The sequence below is a fragment of the Spinacia oleracea genome, chromosome 3 (genome assembly GCF_020520425.1).
Source record: "Spinacia oleracea cultivar Varoflay chromosome 3, BTI_SOV_V1, whole genome shotgun sequence".
Taxonomy (NCBI): Eukaryota; Viridiplantae; Streptophyta; class Magnoliopsida; order Caryophyllales; family Amaranthaceae; genus Spinacia; species Spinacia oleracea.
This window is the reverse complement of record NC_079489.1, coordinates 26,100,916-26,124,046: the sequence shown is the minus strand read 5'-3', so window position 1 is coordinate 26,124,046 and position 23,131 is coordinate 26,100,916. Positions and strand designations below refer to the sequence as shown.

The window sequence follows — 23,131 nt, the reverse complement described above, 5'->3', positions numbered from 1 at the left end:
TATTAAAAAATACTCCACTATCAACTAACACTATTAAATTAATAAGTCAATTCAAGTATCTTAAACTCCGCACCGGTCAAACCGGTGTGAGTATTCAGGGACGGAGGGAGTAATATTTTATGCATTGAAAACATAAAAAGTTATGTGATTCTCCTAAATTAATCTACTCTCTTCAGTGACGTATTCAGGATTTTGAAATATGGTACACATTTTTAAAAAAATAAAAACTATAAAATTTATTAAAAAAACTTACAACGAAAATGACAAATTCACAGTTCAACCCATATAAAATAAATTATAATAGATGCATAAAAAAGTTCTTGTTCTTATTAAAATTACAGTTGTCCTCGCCGAGTCCTCATATTCTGGAAGCGGTTCAATATATCATCGTCACTTATTTGTAGAAAGACATCTTTCTCTATATAAGTAACTAGACAATTCATTTAGCAATTGATCTCCCATACTATTCCTCAACTTACTCTTCACAATAGTCATTGCGGAGAATACCCTTTCTACAGTTGCAGTTGCCACAGGAACACCATCTTTATAAGCAAGTAGATAAGACGATATGTCTCATGCTTCGTTGTCTCAACAAGTTTCTTGGACAGTTCTCCAATATCTTTCAAACCCTCAAATCTCTCATCTCTTTGCATATCATGAATAAAATTATCAAGTTCTTCCACAAGACAAAGCAAATCAAAACTTGAAAACTCATTAGGATAAAATTCAGCAAGTTTAAGTAACTTTGACTTGTGAAAAGAAGAGAAGGAATTGACAGGATTTAGACATGTAATACAAAGAAGAAGCTCCATACTTACTTCGTCAAACCGATGATTAAGTTCTTGAAGTTGTAGATTAATAATTGCCAAAAATACTTGACTCGAAAATGATAAAGATTGGTATCATGTTATTGATTACCACGTTTTTTTCTTCCCAAATGAGCATATTCTTCATCCATATTAGGAACACTGATGCCTCTTTTATCACAAAAGGAGACCACTGAAGTCAAAAGAGATTCTCATCCATCTTCTCTCATTCGTTGCTATCGTTCTTTAGTCAATTTCACAAGTGATACTGCATTAACAATGTCTTGATCTTTTTTTACAGTGCAATATTCAATTGATTTGCCACCCCAGATATCTTCTTCATCAAATGTACCATGAAAATAAAGTCGAATGACACAAGTGCAGCACCAACACGATCAGCTTTTGCACGATCATCTGAATTAGGGGGATTTTCAAAAATCATGTCTATTACCTCACATATCGCCGGATGCAAGACAATTACATTTAACAATAACTTATAATGAGATCCCCAACGAGTATCACTCGGTCTTCCCAATCCAAGTTGTTGATTCAAACCTTTTCCACTTTCAATTTCACCATCTTCAAATTCTTTTGCAACTAATTGAGTTTGAGATTCATTAAGCATTTCTTGACGCTTACAAGATCCTCCAACAACATTCAACATAGCAGAGAGAAGTTCAAATAACCAACCACAATCAACATTCTTTTTTGAAACAGCAACAAGTGTTAGCTGGAGTTGATGTGCAAAACAATGAATGTAATATGCAGATTTTGTTTCATTCATAATCAAAGTTTTGAGACCATTAGAGTCTCCCTTCATATTGCTAGCCCCATCATAACCTTGCCCTCTAATTTTCGTTGGGCTTAGTGCATACTCAGCAATGTAATACCTCGTATTTTTCGTAATTTATAAATATATTTTATTGTATTTATAAAGATTTTTTTGAATTTAATTGCATTTAATGAGAATTAAATGTGTTTTATTTTTAAATAATTATTAATTATTTACGAAAACCGAATTTTTATTAAATAAATTAAACGAATTTATTTATTCGGGAATTGTTGGATCGTATTTTGAAAACGAATTTAATTCTAATCTAAGCCCGATCCAATTTCTTTGACAAACTCAACAAGGCTTGCAAGAAACTAATTTCAATTAAGCCCGTAAGCAAGCCCAACTCAAATTCGAAAACCTAGCCCATGAGGGAAGGAAAAGCTATAAATACAACCCTTCCCCTCATTAAATCCCCACATTAATTTCAGAATTTCTCTCCCTCTTTCTCCTCTCTCTTTCGGTTGTTTCTCTCTCCTCTCGTGCCCTTGCCTTCGGCCGTAAGCAAGCCACGAGCTTGGCTCGCTGCCCAGCCTGCGCATCCCGCGCCCCAACCTCGTGCAGTGCCGCGCAGCGCCCAGCGCACACCTGTGCCGTGATGTTGCCTGCCTTGCCCCATGCCTCACGCACACCCTCACACTCCCTCGCATCTCTCTCGCATCCCCTCGTTGCCTAGCAACGCACACTGCTGTGCGTTGTTGCTATGCCGTGCCCAACAGCCGCGCCTCACTCGCCCGTTGCTCGCCCCTTCTCGTAGTGCACTCGCGTGCCTTGCGCACGAAGTGCTCGTGCTGCTACTGTTGCTTTGTGCCGCTGCCCCCACACGCAACACAATCGTGTTGTGTGTGTGTGTGTGTTGTTGTTGATCAATTTCTGTATTCCGTACACTTTTAACTTTTCCAAATTCCGTTTTTAAATTATTTAATTATGATTATCGTTTTGGATTATTTAAATTGTTGGGAACGGTTATGAACACCGTGTTTTAATATTGTCGTATTTAATGTATATTGATGAGATTGACTTTTAATCATAAGAACTATTATTTTCAGATTTAATGATTAAATAAAATGTCAATTTTTAAGGTCAAAACATGGTTTTATTAATGACCTATTGATAGGATTTTAATTCCAATTGTTCAAGCAATTGATTCACATAATTTAATGACGATTAAATTATGGGAATCAACTTAAATTTTTAGATTTATTATAAAGCTTTAAAGTGTTGATTTTTAATGATTTTAAGGTCAAAAAGTCAATGTTTTTATACTAGGACCTGAGTTGACTATTTGAGATTATTAATTTAACAAATAACGATTAACTTCTAATAAACCAAAGGTTTTAGAATCTTAAATAGCTGCTGGAAATTTAGTAAACATGGATAATAATTAAGTTTCTCCTCTGTGTTTATAGGAGTTGATTTCTAGCTTGAGTCGTGATTCTCACAGTGGCCCCCGTACTTAGGTATTCCATGTACTTACATGACTAGGTGACCACCTATCCCATAAGGACTTTATGAAGTATATTGATTGTGAATCATGTGAACTTAAAATTGTTGAGAATTCATGTTTGATGTGTGAACAAGCATGTTGGGAATTACTATTGAATCTATGTGTTCTACGTGAACGAGCATGTTATGAATTGTTAATGCTTTATAGATTCTATTGAACTATCATGTTATGGACTTTTATAATCGTTGAATTATGTCATGCATGTTGTTCAAATTGATATGCATGTATGAGTATTTTGCATGCAAGTTATTATGATTATGCTATTGTACGTAATGTCAAGCATACATTGAGCCTATTGAATATTGCCTCAGTGCATCGTTTATTCTACCGCCGTGTAGAATACATTTAAGGAATTTATGTGAATTGAACTAAGGACTATTCGTGCTAAGGGAACATGTAACACCCTAATAATTCCTTGCTTTTATAAAACCATTTTCCAACTTAAAATAAAGGAATTACTAAAGTATTACCGCCACCGTGATAACGGTTAAGGCTATTACCAGAATTACGCAGCGGAATTTAATATCAACTAACTTTTCAAAACATAAATAATTAAATTATCGAGGCCTCCTACAAATTGGAACCATAATGGCCCAAAAACCAAAGCATTAAAAGTTCAACAATTTCAAAACATAATTAAAGTATAGATAAAAATAGTTTTAAAGTACGAAAGCATGCAACTCTCTCAATCATCCCAAGCCACATGATTTCGATCGTACTTCGATCTACCAACCTGCTATATTATTCTACTCCCCAACAATGCAAGTGCAAATGATGGATCATTATAGGGTCATTAAGGCAAAGGCCATGACCAAAAGACACAAAGCACGTAGTCAGCAAAAGCTGAGTACTTACAAGGCTAGAGTGAAATAAAACTATAAACATGCATCACTCGCTAAAGTACTAATCAACATGCAAAAGCCATTCAATAATACAAGTAAATCATGAATACAAGACTCGACTCTTGACTCGACTCTTGACTCACCATTTAATTAGAATAAGCTTCGATAGGGCCAAAAGAATGTTCCATAAAGGAAGGGTGTTGGGAGCCCACCAAACACCATAATAAATAATAAATAACGGACCATACCGAGTGTTGGGCCATAACGACGGAATTCCAGCGCATAATATGAATGAAACAACGTCTTGTATCATTAGTAGTAGATCAAGATTTCCGGCAAGTCTCCCCCCATTGTTCATACTCAAGGTATATACGTTCCAAGAGTTTTGAAGCTTGTTCTAGTTGCACTTTACGTTTATTAATATTTTATTAAGACGAACTCGAGACTCAAAAAAACATACATACATACATACAATAATAAATGACAACCAAAACAATCTCATTTTAATCTTTTAGGATTTGTGATCAATAAAGCAAGACGCAGTGAAATTACTACCAGGTTCCTTCTCACAAAAGGTGAGATTCCAGATCATGCCTATTAACATGAGGGTTGTTCCCTTGCACGACAAATCCTAATTCATTTCATACAAACATTCCCAACCGAACCCTACATGTGCGGTGGCTTACGTGAGCTAACCCCTCACATGTGGTAAAATAAATAGTACAACGTGGTACGAATAATTGGCTCAAAAGTATGCTAGACATCCCGTACAATAGCATAACAATAAATAATTCATCCCTTGCATGTGAAACCAAACCATACATGCGTAAATATTGAACAACATGATTGACAATGAAATCCATACTCATAATAATCCCAACATGCTTGTTCAACCAATAATTCAACAATTCCAATATAATAATCCACATGATCGTTCACCAAACAAATATGAATCCGCATAATATAATTCACATCAACAACAATCATGTAATATCCTTGACAAATAGTGTGGTGCACTAGACTTGTACGTACCTTGAATACCTAAGCGTAGGGGCCACTTTGCAAAAACGAGCACTCACATAGAAATCACCTCCTATCATCAAAATAATGAAACTTCAATTATTTCCATGTTCATTAAATTTCCAGCAACTTTATAAAATATAAAACCTTGTTAAAACTTTAGAATGCAATCGTTCTTTAATAAAATAATCGTCTCAATTTGCAAAACAAATCCCTAGTATGAAAACATACCTTTTCCACCCTTAAAATCAATAAAAATCAACACTTTAGACCTTTTTATAAATCTGAAAATATAATTGATTATCATAATTAAATTAATCACCTAATTATGCTAATCAATTGACCCATTAGGTCTAGGTTAAAACCCTAACTTGAAATTCCCAATAAAACCAATTTAACATCATAAAAATCAATTCTTTGTTAAATAAACGAATCTGAAAATTCATGCTTTAATAATTAAAATACGCCTCAAGAATTAAAACATATAAATCCTCAAAGTACGGTGTTCATAACCGATTCCCAGCATTTTAATTATTCAAAACAATCATAATAATATAATTTAAAATACGGAATTGAAATAGAATAGGTAAGGAAAAAGAGAATTATACCAATCCGGCCTATAGCACGGAACAACCACGAATTAATGTGATTGGGCGAAAGAATTGAACGAACGAACAACGAAACACACACACACACACACAATCGTGTGTGCGCGTGCGTGGGTGAAGGAACAAAGGCAACAGGGCACAGCGCGCGCTGGCACGAGGCTGGGCGACGAGGGCTGGCGCGAGGGCGCGCAAGAGAGCGAGGGTGAGAGGGCGAGTGCTGGGCGCGAGCATAAGGCACGCAGCAGCAGCAATAGTAGTAGCACGCAGCAGCAGCAGGCACTGGCTGGGCGGGCTGCGAGGGCGAGAGGGACGGGAGAGCACGAGGCACAAGGCACGAGGGCACTACTCGTGCTGTGCGGGGCTGCGAGTCGGACAAGAGGGAGAGGAGAGGAGGAGTGTGGGGCAAGAAAAGCAAGAGGGGGTTTATGAAAAATAAGGGGGATTATTTAATGAGGAGAGTCCTATTTATAGGCTCTCATATCGCTAGTGGGCTAGGCTTGGCAATTTGACATTGGGCTTAGCATTTAAATGATTGGGCTAGCCTTAAGTTTCGAATTAAATTCTTTTGATTGGGCTTGATTAATAAAACGGGTTGGACTTTTCATTTAAAACCCAAACCTTTTTAAATTACTTGCGACCCATTAAATTTCCTGACTCGAAAATTAAATTCGTTTCGTAATTAATTAAAATAATAAATATTCTAATTAATTAAAATACATTTAAATAATATTTAATGCGAAATAAATTCTAAAAATCGTAAAATGCTTTATAAATATAATAAAATATATGTATAAATATTATAAAAATACGAGGTATTACAGTCTACCCTCCTTAAAAGAAGTTTCGTCCCGAAACTGGGTTTCAGAAATCAAAATTCAAACTCAAAACTTGAGACTTTATGAGACTTTAATGCGTTCAGTTGCCAAAAATTTTAAGTTGTTGTACTCTTTACATGATTAAACAGGACAATAATAAGTGCAAATTCAATAGAAAGCACTAAATTGAGCATAAAATAGGGGAAAACAAGGTAAAACGCGCGAAATTCTACCGCCCTCTACCCTCCTTAAAAGACACGAGTTACGGCCCCGTAACTCAACTAACCTCGGGAAAAAGCTCTGGATATTTCTTTCTCATTTCGTCCTCCGCTTCCCAAGTTGCTTCCTCAGATTCTTGATTAGACCACAACACTTTGACAATTTTCACATCCTTAGTATACGTGTACTACGCACTTTACTATCCCGGATTTTGACAGGTCTTTCCTCGAAAATTAAACTTTGGTCTAATTCTATGGTTTCAGGTTGCAACACATGCGACTTATCCGGAACATATTTCCTTAAGTAAGATATGTGGAACATATTATGCACTCTATGCAAGTCCATAGGCAAGGCTAGTCTATAGGCTACCTTTCCAATTCGTTCTAAGATTTCATATGGGCCTATGTACTTAGGGCTTAACTTCCCTTTCTTTCCAAATCTCATGACACCTTTCGTTGGTGACACTTTGAGAAACACCTTATCACCTATGTTGAACTCTTCATCCCTACGTTTCAAGTCCGCATAACTCTTTTGGCGATCCTGCGCCGCTTGAATTTTCGATTGGATGGTTCGGATTTGGTTCATGGTGTCCTCTATCATTTGAGGTCCCAAAACTACGGTTTCACTAATGTCATTCCAACAAAGGGGACTTCTACACTTTCGTCCATACAGGGCCTCAAATGGTGCCATCCCTATACTAGCATGATAGCTAATTTTATATGAAAACTCAATCAAATCCAGGCTATCTTCCCAACTTCCTTGGAAATCGATGACGCATGCTCGCAGCATTTCCTCAAGGGTTTGAATGGTTCTCTCGGTTTGTCCATCTATGGCTGGGTGGAAGGCTGTACTCATTTTCAATGTCGTACCAAAGCTCTTCTGCACACTTTTCCAGAAATTCGAAAGAAAACTTGAATCCCTATCTGATACGATATCCTTAGGAACTCCATGTAACCTCACAACATTCTTAATGTAAGCTTTAGCAAGTTGTTCCATTTTATAGGTTTCCTTCATTGATATAAACACTGCTGACTTGGTCAACCTATCTACCACAACCCAAATTGTATCATTTCCGGTTTTCGACTTAGGCAAACAAGTGACAAAGTCCATAGAAATACAGTCCCGGTTTTCGACTTAGGCAAACAAGTGACAACCCAAATTGGACCTTTCCTTGAAGACTCCTATGCTCTATCTTGACCTTCTGACAAGTCAGGCATCTAGCCACAAATTCAGCCACTTCATTCTTCATTCTTGGCCACCAATAGATCTTTTTCAAATCCTTATACAACTTGTCACTACCTAGGTGCACATAATATGGAGTGTTGTGCCCTTCTCTCATCAATTTCTCCTTCAATTCACTACACTTTTGAGGCACACACCAACTGCCTTTGTACCTCAAACTTCCATCATCATGGATTCTGAAATCTAATTCCTTACCTTGCGAAATCTTTTCCTTGATTCACTCCAACTTCACATCACCAGCCTGATTCTCCCTAATCTCATCAAATATTGACGGCTGGATGGTTAAGGCATTCATCATTCCCTCAAGACTTTCACCATTCACTATTTCAAGGTTCAAACGCTGCATGTCCTTACACAGCTCGTTAGCAACTACTAAACATTAACACCATGACTTGATTTCCTGCTCAAGGCATCCGCAACTACATTGGCTTTTCCTTCATGGTACTGAATATCCAAATCATAGTCCTTGATTAACTCCAACCACCTTCGTTGGCGCATATTCAGATCCTTCTTTGTGAAAATGTACTTTAAACTCTCATTATCCGTGAATATTCTACACTTCACACCATACAGATAGTGTCTCCATATCTTCAATGCAAACACTATGGAGGCTAGCTCTAAATCATGGGTAGGGTAATTGGATTCATATGACTTCAACTGCATCGACGCATACGCAATAACCTTTCCATTCTGCATCAATACACACCCTAAACCATTTTTAGAGGCATCACTATATACATCATAGGTACCACTCTCATCTGGAAAGGTTAACACCGGCGCGGTTGTCAATCACGTCTTCAAGGCTTGGAACGCCTCCTCACACTGGTCATTCCATTCAAACTTTGCTTCCTTCTTCATCAAGGTTTTCATTGGCTTGGCTATCCTAGAGAAGTCTTGCACAAAGCGTTTATAGTAGCCAGCTAATCCCAGAAAACTTCGAATGTTAGTCATACTCTTGGGTGTAGGCCATTCACTAACAACTTTGATCTTAGCAGGGTCTACTGCCACTCCTTCTTTAGACACAAAATGTCCCAAAAATTCAACCCTTTCCAACCAAAACTCACACTTTGAGAACTTGGCATACAACTGGTTATCTCTCAAGGTACTCAACACAGATCTCAAGTGTTCAGCGTGATCCTCTTCACTCTTCGAATACACTAGGATTTCATCTATGAAAACAACTACAAACTTGTCCAAATAGGCATGGAACACACGGTTCATTAAGTCCATAAATATTGCAGGTGCATTGGTTAACCCAAAAGGCATAACGGTGAACTCATAATGTCCGTATCTAGTCCTGAATGCGGTCTTTGGTATATCGTGTTCAGCGATTCTCAATTGATGATAACCCGAGCGCAAATCGATCTTTGAAAAGATTCCTGCTCCTTTCAATTGGTCAAACAGGTCCTCTATCCTAGGTAAAGGATACTTATTCTTGATCATGACCTTATTGAGCTCCATGTAGTCTATATAGAGCCTCATACTTCCATCCTTTTTCTTCACTAACAAGACTGGTGCTCCCCAAGGCGATGCACTTGGCCTAATGTAATATTTCTTCAATAGATCCTCCAACTGGCCTTTCAACTCATTCATTTCTTCTGGAGCCATTCGATATGGTGCTTTCGAGATAGGCGCGGTTCCAGGCACTAAGTCTATGGTAAAGTCAATAGGTCGATTGGGAGGCATCCCCGGGATCTCTTCCGGAAACACATCGAAGAATTCATTCACTACCGCAATTTCCTCAGTTTGATCTTTGATTACATGCTCTAGGTTTCTCACATTGCATAAGAAGACTGGGTTCCCTTTACCAACTAGCTTCACGAGTTCCATTGCCGTGATAATCCCTATGTTCTTAGGTTTACCGAAACGACGATACGACACTACTTTGCCTAAGCTAGACCTCAAGTGAACCTTCTGCTTCTCACAATCTATTTTGGCTTTGAACTTGGTCAACCAGTCCATTCCTATAATTACATCTAGATCTCCTAACTCAAAATCGATTAGGTTAGATAAGAATACGGTCTTGGCTATGGTCAAAGGCACATCTCTATGGATTTTGGTACACTTCACTATGCTACCAGTAGGTATGACTATAGGTACTTCAATTGTTTCAGGCTCTTTCAAACCTAATTTCCCCAAAGCGTCTACCGAGATAAAAGAATATGTTGCACCCGAATCAAATAGTAATTTAACTAAAACGGAGTTAATAGAGAAAGTACCCGCTATGACGTCAAAGGAAGTCTTCGCTTCTTGCCTAGATATCAAATTCAATTTCCCTTGGGCAACTCCTTTGTTATAGCCACCTCCATTGGTGTTTCCATTGCTATTTCGGTTCCCATTCTGCTGTTGGTTTCCTCCAGGCTTTCCATGGTTCTGGTGATTGCCATTGCTATTACTATTGTTACCACCTTGGTAATTCCTTTGGTTTCCACCTCCATTTCCTCCATTTCGGTTCTGATTATTCCGATTATTGTTCTGGTGGTAGGTTGGTTAGGCTTTCCATTCTTAGAATAGCATTCATACTCCATATGGCCTAACTTCTGACAGAATCTACAGGTCGCTAAGTTTTCGTCATAATCCTTTCCAGGGTGATTCATGTTACAACGCCTACAGTGGTAGGTCCTTACTCCATTCCTTCCAGACTGATTTCCACCATTGTTAGCTCTAAACTGGAAATTCCCATTCCCTTTGTGCTTCTTAAAATTCCCTTAATTCTGTTGGTTACTCCCTTGATTCGAGTTCCCAACATCCTTTCTTTTCTCAGTACTTCCATCCTTCCTTTGTTGTAACCCATACAGGTGAGCAACTTTCCCGTACAGGGTGTCTAATGAGGTAAAGGTCTCTCCAGACAACATCAATTGTAAGTCCATGGTCAACCCATTCTCAAACCTTTGAGCCCTGAGCTCTTCCGTGCCACCACTTCAGGTGAAAACCTAGACAACTCTATAAACTTAGAATAGTATTCTGTTACAGTCAGACCCTCCATTTTGATTTCGATGAAATCCTGCGCCTTTTGCTTTTTCAGGTAAGGTGGGTAAAACTTGTTCCTCAATGCGGTTTTGAACGCTTCCCACCCAAAGTTAGGTGTGGCTCTAAGGGTATTCTCACATCGTTGCCACCATAAATCAGCTTCACCTCTAAGGTAGTACACAACACTGTTTACCCTAAGGTTTTCGGGGCAATTCACAGCTACGATAAGCTTATTAAATTCTCTCAACCAGTTTTCAAGCACACTTGGTTCAATCTCTCCGCTATACAGTGGAGGCTTGCTTTGAGCTATTTTCTTAAACATTTCCCCAACCGGATCATGCACTGGGTTGGCTCTAGTTTGAGCTAGGTCTCGAACTACCTCAGCTAGTTGTCTAACCACTTCAGAAATCTCTTGGTTAGCCATATCCCTTCTCCTGAATAGAATAAAAGACTAACTTTAATATTGGTTGGACACGACATTACTAAGGCACTAGTTCGACAACGAACCCACTCACAACAAGAACACAAACAACACGTGCCCTAGGGGAGTTGACGCCAACTTTGGGCCTTCTCTCCCACCTATTTGATGCATGTAATTTTAGATGGTTGCTAATTTGACCACCTTGCACATAAAATTTCATTGAAGAAATAACAATTAATCCCTTTGCGATACCCACGAAACTTAGAATTGAAAAATTGAACTTAAGAGATAACGAAAAGGAAATTCTATGCTTTTATTAATGCTTCAATGACAAAGTCTTACATCCATCAATGATATAACTTTTATTTCTCCAAACTATAATAGAACTAATAACCATAAGTAGTAGCTTTGCCACTTTATTATTCAACGAAATAAATAACTAAGGATTACATTTCTCTAAAGACTAATGTCATCACGACGATCATTTCTTTCTTTGTATTGCTCTGGAGTAAAGTCTTGATCATTAGGATCATCCAAGTCTTCTTCCGGATCAAAGTCTTCGTCCAAAGCTTCATCATCCTGTTGTGGCTCACTATCAACCACATTGTTCTCTTCAAGCTCATCCTCAGATCCACTAGATATCTCAATTGTTGTTCCAGGAACTACAGGATTAGGATTTTCAATCTCCACTACATCATCATCATCATCCTCCTCAACATCATTAGGTTGCTCATCATGGATCATGCCATCTTCACCATCACTTTCTACTCCTCCATAGCCCATACCTAGACCCGCAGAGTACTTCCCATCCTCATAGCTATTCTCCGCAACCTCTAAGATAGTCCTCAGTATCATACTTCCACCTACCATCTCCAGTCCCATATTTGTACCAATTAGGGGTACCATCATTATAGTGCATATCACTAAACTTGTTCTTAAGGTCTATGTAAGGGTTCTTATGGGGCAAACAATGAATAACCATACTAGCCATCATATCCTTATGCCTAAGATGGGGCATATCCTTGGTTGAAGCAAAATAGTTGCAAGCAAACACGATCTTCTGGACATACATATGAGCAGTCTCGTTATCCAGCTTCTCTAGGTATCCTAGACTTGAGAACTTAGAAGGTAGCATCTTAATTCCTGAAAATTCACAACTAGAAAGTCTTACTAACGCGTTCCCATAGAAATTCCAACCCAAAAGGATACAATAAATAGTTCGTGGAGCCATACAATTTCAATGCACAAGTATATGCTCAACATGAATTATGATGCAAATAATCATACAAGGCAAGATAAAACATGGTTAAAACACATACATGGCAATTATTAGCTCACATAATCACATAAAATGCATACTTAAACTAATATGCCCTTCTTAATCTACCCATTCCTCACTTGGAAGTAATATTAATTTTCGAAATTAATTAAGAAATAACTCCTAACTTAGGTTAAATTATTAAAATTAAAATAGAAAATTAATAAGAATTATTAATTTAAATAAATTAATTTTGGATAATTATTAAATAAAAGAAAATCCGAATTTTTTTTTAAGTTCGAAAATAAATAAATAAATACATAAATAAATTCGGAGATTTAAAGAAAATCCGAAAAATAAAAAAAATATTAATTCGAATTTATTTCGAAAATTTCAAATAATTAAAGATTTCGAAATTTTTTGATTAAATAAAATAAAAATCCTACTTTTCAACTTGTTTCAAATGACCCAAAATAATTGATATTTGACCTTTAAAATATTGAGTACTCAAAATAATACGTTTTGACTTTAGAAAATAATATTTTAAAAATCCTAAAGTTTCGCATTAGTCTCCGATTACCACTTTGTAGTATTGCTTACTACAAAGAAGGAATGAAACTAAGCTCTAGTATACCACTTTGTAACACCTTAATAATTCCTTGCTTTTATAAAACCATTTTCCAACTTAAAATAAAGGAATTACTAAAGTATTACCGCCACCGTGATAACGGTTAAGGCTATTACCAGAATTACGCAGGGGAATTTAATGTCAACTAAATTTTCAAAACATAAATAATTAAATTATCGAGGCCTCCTACAAATTGGAACCATAATGGCCCAAAAACCAAAGCATTAAAAGTTCAACAATTTCAAAACATAATTAAAGTATAGATAAAAATAGTTTTAAAGTACGAAAACATGTAACTCTCTCAATCATCCCAAGCCACATGATTTCGATCGTACTTCGATCTACCAACCTGCTGTATTATTCTACTCCCCAAAAATGCAAGTGCAAATGATGGATCATCATAGGGTCATCAAGGCAAAGGCCATGACCAAAAGACACAAAGCACGTAGTCAGCAAAACCTGAGTACTTACAAGGCTAGAATGAAATAAAACTATAAACATGCATCACTAGCTAAAGTACTAATCAACATGCAAAAGTCATTCAATAATAACAAGTAAATCATGAATACAAGACTCGACTCTTGACTCGACTCTTGACTCAAAATTTAATTAGAATAAGCTTCGAACGGGCCAAAAGAATATTCCATAAAGGAAGGGTGTTGGGAGCCCACCAAACACCATAATAAATAATAAATAACGGACCATACCGAGTGTCGGGCCATACAGACGGAATTCCAGCGCAAAATATGAATGAAACAACGTCTTGTATCATTAGTAGGAGATTAAGCTTTCCGGCAAGTCTCCCCCCATTGTTCATACTCAAGGTATATACGTTCCAAGAGTTTTGAAGCTTGTTCTAGTTGCACTTTACGTTTATTAGTATTTTATTAAGACGAACTCGAGACTCAAACAAACATACATACATACATACAATAATAAATGACAACCAAAACAATCTCATTTTAATCTTTTAAGATTTGTGATCAATAAAGCAAGACGCAGTGAAATTACTACCAGGTTCCTTCTCACAAAAGGTGAGATTCCACATCATGACCATTAACATGAGGGTTGTGCCCTTGCACGACAAATCCTAATTCATTCCATACAGACATTCCCAACCGAACCCTACATGTGCGGTGGGTTACGTGAGCTAACCCTTCACATGTGGTAAAATAAAAAGTAAAACATGGTACGAATAATTGGCTCAAAAGTATGCTAGGCATCCCGTACAATAGCATAACAATAAATAATTCATCCCTTGCATGTGAAACCAAACCATACATGCATAAATATTGAACAACATGATTGACAATGAAATCCATACTCATAATAATCCCAACATGCTTGTTCAACCAATAATTCAACAATTCCAATATAATAATCCACATGATCGTTCACCAAACAAATATGAATCCGCATAATATAATTCACATCAACAACAATCATGTAATATCCTTGACAAATAGTGTGGTCGCACTAGACTTGTACGTACCTTGAATACCTAAGCGTAGGGGCCACTTTGCAAAAACGAGCACTCACTTAGAAATCACCTCCTATCATCAAAATAATGAAACTTTAATTATTTCCATGTTCATTGAATTTCCAGCAACTTTATAAAATATAAAACCTTGTTAAAACTTTAGAATTCAATCGTTCTTTAATAAAATAATCGTCTCAATTTGCAAAACAAATCCCTAGTATGAAAACATACCTTTTCCACCCTTAAAATCAATAAAAAATCAACACTTTAGACCTTTTTATAAATCTGAAAATATAATTGATTATCATAATTAAATTAATCACCTAATTATGCTAATCAATTGACCCATTAGGTCTAGGTTAAAACCCTAACTTGAAATTCCCAATAAAACCAATTTAACATCATAAAAATCAATTCTTTATTAAATAAACGAATCTGAAAATTCATGCTTTAATAATTAAAATACGCCTCAAGAATCAAAACATATAAATCCTCAAAGTACGGTGTTCATAACCGATTCCCAGCATTTTAATTATTCAAAACAATAATAATAATATAATTTAAAATACGAAATTGAAATAGAATAGGTAAGGAAGAAGAGAATTATACCAATCCGGCCTATAGCACGGAAAAACCACGAATTAATGTGATTGGCCGAAAGAATTGAACGAACGAACAACGAAACACACACACACACACACACACAATCGTGTGTGCGCGTGCGCGGGCGAAGGAACAAAGGCAGCAGGGCACAGCGCGCGCTGGCGCGAGGCTGGGCGACGAGGGCTGGGGCGAGGGCGCGCAAGAGAGCGAGGGTGAGAGGGCGAGTGCTGGGCACTAGCACGAGGCACGTAGCAGCAGCAATAGGAGTAGCACGCAGCAGCAGGCGCTGGCTGGGCGGGCTGCGAGGGCGAGAGGGACGAGAGAGCACGAGGCACAAGGCACGAGGGCAGTGCTCGTGCTGTGCGGGGCTGCGAGCCGGACAAGAGGGAGAGGAGAGGAGGTGTGTGGGGCAAGAAAAGAAAGAGGGGGTTTATGAAAAATAAGGGGGATCATTTAATGAGGAGAGTCCTATTTATAGGCTCTCATATCACTAGTGGGATAGGCTTGGCAATTTGACATTGGGCTTAGCATTTAAATGATTGGGCTAGCCTTAAGTTTCGAATTAAATTCTTTTGATTGGGCTTGATTAATAAAACGAGTTGGACTTTTCATTTAAAACCCAAACCTTTTAAAATTACTTGCGACCCATTAAATTTCCCGACCCAAAAATTAAATTCGTTTTGTAATTAATTAAAATAATAAATATTCTAATTAATTAAAATACATTTAAATAATATTCAAATGAGAAATAAATTCTAAAAATCGTAAAATGCTTTAAAAATATAATATAAAATATATTTATAAATATTATAAAAATACGAGGTATTACAGAACACCCCGCTTGTTAATAGGCAATGTCGGGTTATCTCAAACAGTGTTTTTGAGAAGGAACAATGGGAGTAATTTGACTTGAGTCCTATGTTTGATCACAAGTCCTAAAGGATTAAAATGAAGTGTCATTGTTTAATTGCTTAATTGTTGAATTTCTTGCATGTTATGTCATTGGGTTGAGTCTTGAACATAACATACTAATTAACGTAAAGTGTAACCCGAATGAGTTTCAAAACTCTTGGAACGTATATACCTTGAGTATGAACAATGGGGGGAGTTGCATCGGAGAAACTCGTACTCCTTGAATGATACAAGATGTTGTTTCATTCTTTTGGTTAATCGCTTATAAAATGCGCAGGAATTCCGTCGGTATGGTCCGACTGTCGGTAGAAAGCCTAACCTTAATTATTTGGTGCTTGGTGGGCTCCCAACACCCTCAGTTTCCCTCAGGGGTCTTTGTTATTACATTTTACCGGTTCGAAGCTAATTCTTATTAATCTATGAGTTAAGAGTCGTGTCAAGTCTCGAGTATGTCTTCATGATTAATTGTTTACTTGAATGGCTTTTTGCATGTGGATCATCATTATTGTTGAGTGAAGCATGTTAGACTAGGATTTCATTGTAGCTTGGTCGTACTTGGCTTTTGCTGACTTCGTGCTTCATGTCTTCAGGTCATAGTCTTTGCCTTAATGATCCTATGATGATCTATCATTGCACTTGCATTGTTGGGGAGTCGTTTTCAATAAGCAGGTTGGTAGAGATAACTTGCGGGAGAAGTTATCATGGGAATAGTGTCGAGAGACTATTTAGAAAATTTGTATTTTTGAGAGAGAAATTAGGTAGAACTTCGTTGCTTGTATTTTTTGATTTCTCCCCTCCCTCTTTGTGTAAAAAGATGGGAGTATTTATAGAAGAATTGCAACTAAGGACAACGGGTGCTTGCGCCAGGCGCGAGACCTGCATGGTGTAGACACCTACTTTTGTCCCCGTTCCCGCAAGGGAAAGGTTCGATGATGAAAGCATAAAAACTCCACTTGACAACGCATCTCCTATAAAATAAACGAATCTCGATTCCCCATTTCGTTTCACCCGAAACCTGCTATTTATGGAAACCTGCTAAAAATAGTAATTGCCGTAAAAGGTAGCTTCTAAAAGTGGCAAATCATAAAGGATAGAAACCTGTCAGAATTAGGTGTTGCATTCCAACATAAATCCTAAATGAGATAGAAAACCGCGAGAATCCTATTCCTAATAGGATTCGGAAATAAGAGTTACGTATTAATTAAAATCCTAACGAGCCTAGAGTTCGTAATGGGCCCAGACGCATTCCGTCATAAAATTGATACGCGCTAAAAGACTCGAATTAATCTCAAACTCTACGGATTTTAGGAATCCGAATCTGACTAAACAAAACTGCCAAGACCCTATTTTCAACGCCTGGCTCTGGGCGCCGAAATCTTCGGCGCCCAGGCCTGGGCGCTGAAAATACCTAGGTACGTTTCTTTTCCTAATTCTTTGTGGATTAGAACTCTGCAATTCTATCTTTCCACGAACTCTTCCCTATAAATAGGCCCCTAGTTTCGACGTGAAACAACACACAACAACACATAATTATATTCTGAGTATTGACTCCAATCCTTAGCCTAAGCCTCTCGCTGCGAAACTGTTCACGCGTTCTGTCGCAATCGATCCATAAATCGAACAGAACGTATCCTGTCCCAATAATTGAGATTCGTTAAATAAAAAGGAGAAATAGCAAAGTCAAAGTGGTTAGTTTTCTGAGAACCGTGACGCACCTCTCAAGGGTGCATCGTAATGTGTCCCTTTTCGATGATTTAACTGCTTTCCTCGCCCTTTTTATGAACTGTTAAACTAACCTAATCTGATTGTTCTATCACGCCTAACAAATATAATATTTTTGGGAAATCAGATTATCATGCTAGGTCCCTTAATGCTATTTAAATCAGATAATCACGATCAAATTAGTATTATATGTTGCATATTGCTAAAATCAACTCAGATTAGTTTAATAGTTAACGCATGTCCCTTCAATTATTTATGCTGGGCTAGTAAGGATATCCTGCCTCTGGAGTTATCGACGAGCGAATTACTCCTCTCGGTAGTTACAGTCCCCCGAACCCTCAATCTCTACCTTGCGGGTGTTTATTGAGAGATCCCCACAGGGATCACAAGGGAACCTACGGCCATCGTGGTCAAACATAATTGCACTCCCTTTATGTCACGATAACCGGGTTTTGTCAGTTTTTCTCATTGTCGTTAAAAACTGAATGGCGACTCCTATATTACTAGTCAATTGGGTGTATACTCACAGGAAATCCAATTACACTTGATTGAATAAAAAGAATCGTCACACCCACGAGGGACGAGGTCACGCATTAGCCTCGCGCTTTTTCGACCCCCTCACAGTGGCGACTCCACTGGGGATAGTGAAGGAAATACTCGTGCTTGTAGGTAATCAAAATAGCCGAAGGGTGAAACGATCCTACCCCGCGTTTATTTCCCCATCAAGTTGGGACGACCTGAAAATCAGCATATTAATGTGAACGGGCAGAACATCATAACGAATCTCGGCTCCCTCGGGAGTTGAGACTAAGGATACCTTTTTTAGCCAATAGGGGGGTGCATACGCCGCGCATGTTTCCCACTCGGTACTTGTGCAGGTAGTTCACCTATCCCGAACCCAATCGCTCGCCCATTAGGTCCCTCTCGCCTGCATGCCCCCTTGGCTTGCACTTGCGGGTTGGCCTCTTGAGCGAAATTCGTCTGTTGAAGACACTACCTCGACCGGGGCATGTGTTGGATCTACGATAGAAGCGGTACCAAGCCAGGCGCAGATAAACTACCCATAGAAGCCTATCATAAACTACGTGACATATTTGATTTTCAAATCCATGTTTGTAATGTAGTTATGTGTAGCAAAATGTGTGATTGTGTGTGAAAAACTATCCTAGAAAACCAACGACCTTAAAAACTGCCCTAACATTCATAGACTAATTTGCCAAAGAGTTATACCGAAACACGTGTTCCGCAAACCCGAATGATCGCCACAAAATAAGCGACGCTCGGGGTGGCCTGTAACGAATCCCACAAACGCTGCTACGCGTAAAGGACGTTATTAGGCAAGCACGCAAGTCGAAGTCGCATAAACAAAAGACAGAAAAACGAGAACCAGTCAGGGACGCATTTTCAACGCCAATGGCTGGGCGCCAGAACTTCTCACGCCCCTAGCTGGGCGCTGAAGTTGCTGCTTGGCCTTCTGGTCAGGCGCAGCAGCCTCGGTGCCCGAGCGAAAGGAAAATACGTAGCACAAAAAATGTTCATCAAAAGAATTGCTACGAGGGCGTAAGAAAAGCACTCGATTTCAAAAAGCGACTCGTGAAAAATTAATAACTCTTTGTGTCGTTCTTGGGCCTCCTACGACGGCAATGCTCGGCACCAAAACCAAACATGCTAACAACTATGAATGTCGCACGGGCAAGTGTTTCGAAAACCCAAAGAATGACCAAAATCAAAAAAACCAAAAAGTGTACCGACAAAAGAAAAAGTGAAAAACCAATTTAGAGAGTCGAAGTCTAGACTAAGTAATGCTTGAAACTTTGGGAACCTAAACTTTAGCTTATCTTATGCCTAGGACTGGTCCTGCCACTTGGTGCCGATCAGGGAATCAACGGTTAGTGCGTCTCGAAGATACATCACCAACACCAGGTTTAGTAACTCCAAGCTCCGTCCGTCGTCCCTTATTTCAAGGATCTCCGCTTCCCCAACCTCGATTCGCACCTCCAAACATGTCCATCGAAGATTTGCGAGACCAGATGGTCCAAATGACCCAACTTATGGGCCAACTGAAAATGGAAAACGAAGCCTTAGCGGCTGCGCAAGCCAAAAATGACCTCGAAAACGAGAAAAAGATTGAAAAAATGGTCCTACAGCAAACCATGGGGAGCAAATACTTCTCCCTCGAGCCTGAACCTTTTCCTGGCAAATTACCAGAAAAGTTCAGTTCATCTGACTTACCAAAGTTCAAGGCCACGGACAACCCCCGTGATCATCTACTGAGCTTTGTGAATACCATGAACTTGAAAGGCGTGGACAAGTCCATGTACTTACCTGCCTTTCCTTTGTCCTTGGAACCTGTGCCGCTCAAATGGTACTATCACCAGGACCCTAAGCTTTTCCCCACTTGGGAAGACTTTGTCAATGTCTTCATCAAGAAATACTCGTCGAACATGGATTTCCAGGTCACCATGCGCGAGCTGGAAGTTCTCTTCCAAAAGAAAAATGAGGGTTTCACAACCTACTTTGCTAGATGGAGGGACCAGGCGGCCTAGCTAATCAATAGGCCTCCCGAAACAGAATTGGTCCAAAAATTCATTGACAACCTGGACCCGGCTTACAGACAACACCTTAGGTACCTGGGACTCGACACTTTCAAAAGAGTTTATGATGTGGGAATAAAGATCGAGGACGACCTCGCCAAAACCATACAGAGCAAACCCACATATAAGACCAACACCTATAATCGGGGTAACACATCCCAAGCCCAAGAAGTCCATGCTGTAGAAGAGGCTCCCGCCCGACGAAACCCTGTAAGATGGGTCCGAGACCGAAAGTTTGCCCCACTCGGGTCAACTTTGGTACAAGCCTTTGAAAGACTAACCAATCAAGGAAAGTTGAGACCTATAGGTCCCACCCGTGACCCTCCTGTCAAAAACAAATATTGGGTCGAAGGTACTTACTGCAAATTCCATCAAGGAAATGGGCATGACACTGAAAACTGCTGGACTCTAAAACATACGATCCAGGACATGATAGAGGATGAAATAATACCTCTCCCAAACGTTGGCAAACCCAACAACAACAAGAGCCCACTCGGCTCTTGTCACATCTCTCTCGACCAACCAGAGAATTTCGACCCCACGGTGTATATTACACCTCAAGGTGCACCACTCGCTGTGGTCCCTATGGATCGAATCGAGAGGGAAGTGTGCGGTGTGTGGAACGATGATGCTGAAGATATTTACCTATCTCAAGTCTCGGGCCAGGACTTCTTCACTGAAACTTGGCCCGGGTATGCTCTCATTGACACCACCCCTCAGGAGCCCGAGGTCGACAACCTCACTCGATCCGGAAGAATATACCAATCGGACATTCACCCGCCTCCCATGAACGACGTCCCGGTTAGGCAAACTCCTGAGAATGGACGGCACGCCAGCGTCGCGGAAGTCATTGAAAATCCTCTCCTGAAACAACTAAAAAGAACCAAGGCTGAGATTACCATCTGGGATCTTATGTGTACTTCAAAGGAACATCGCGAAAAGCTTATTCGCTCACTTGACCTCATCTCAGTACCTACTGATATCACACCTGACTCACTGGTTAGCCATGTCACGAAAGATGCCGGAGAAAAGGCCATAGTTTTCACTGATAAAGACTTACCCAAAGAGGGGGGTGCTCACAATAAAGCCCTTTACCTAGTGGTTGGATGCAAAGGACAAAACATCCCCCTAGCGCTCGTAGATAATGGTTCGGCGGTTAATGTCTGCCCATTGCGAACCGCCCATTGCTTGGGGCTAGGAAACGATGATTTCCAAACCTCCACGCAAGGGCTACGAGCTTATGATAACTCCCGAAGGCCTGTATTGGGAAAAATCAACCTTACCATACAAACCGAGCTTGTGGCACGCACCACGGAGTTTCAAATTATCGACATCAAGCCCACTTTCAACCTCCTCTTGGGGCGACCTTGGCTCCATGACTTGGGAGGTGTGGCTTCTACCTTGCACCAAATGGTTAAAATTAACCATAACGGGGTAATACTAGAAATCCGCGCCCCTCATCTCGACGTCAGTTATACTATGGTTGGAGCGGCCGAAACTGCAGACGATCTTTATGGGTTTCAAATGGAAGAAACAATCCAGTTCATCGAAGATTATGATCCAGCATTCCTAGACCCGCATGCATCCCGAGTCATCCCTAGAATGCTGTTAGCTCAAGGCTATTTTCCAGGAACCCCATTGGGCATAAGGAAGAAGGAATGCACATTCCATCCTTTTCCCGACAAATCTACTCCCTTTGGCTTAGGATATGAACCAATGGAGGAAGATATTGCTGACCGCCTATCTAGGCTACGCCTTAACAAAACCAAACAAACCACCCTCCTTCCCCCATATCAAAGGACCCTTAACGGGATGTTCATTCGGGAAGGAGAAGAACACCTATGCTGTGATTTCCCTGAACCCTTCGTTCAGGATGGCTTGCTAAAACCCGGATTTGAAATTTTCCATGACTGCCACACCTTGGATGAGGCACCCCACCTCACCAAGACTAAAACAGCTGAAATATTGGACAACCAGGCTCTGTGGACATTGTTTAACGAATCGGGGCCTATGGAGGACGAGACTGTGATGACTACCCTAGCTTTACAAGATGAAGGTTTCGATCCAACCCGGTTAATCTCTCCTGCATCAACACTAGAAGAGGTCGAGAACGGATGGGTGAAGACATATCAGTGGGTCAACGCAAAAGGAATGGAATTCAAGATGAGTACCGGTGAAGGACCGAAGTTTTATGAGACTAAACCCCAGGCTTGAGCCACATAGAGCACCATTAGTAAAAAGCGCCTAGTAGTTCTTTACATTGATAGAAAAAATAGAGACTTTAGATGGTCCTAAGGCCCTTTAGAATATGGGTCAGTTTTATTTCAGTGTGTTTTCCTTACTTTCCGAATCAATAAAGGCGTAATATTTCTCCTGAAAATTATATTCTAACACTAAATAAACACCAAATGTACTTGCAAAATAAAAAAAATAAAGAAGCGGCCCACTATAGGCCCAACAAACAAAACCCACTCGGTTTTGAAATAATGCCATGAGAATCGATTCCCGAAACCCACAAAATGAACCACACTATCCCATTCATATCCCCAAAACCTAAAAAGCCGACCAGTGTCAGAACCAATCCATGCAACCTAAAATCAAAGAAAATCAAAAATCCAAAAATAATGCAAATGTTACCAAAAAAAACAGGTT

General features: G+C 39.3%; 1 pseudogene; it reads right to left on the bottom strand.

Moving 5' to 3' along the window:
• Positions 1 to 1,101: 1,101 nt before the first annotated feature.
• Positions 1,102 to 12,417, bottom strand: LOC110800255 (uncharacterized; annotated as a pseudogene).
• Positions 12,418 to 23,131: the final 10,714 nt, after the last annotated feature.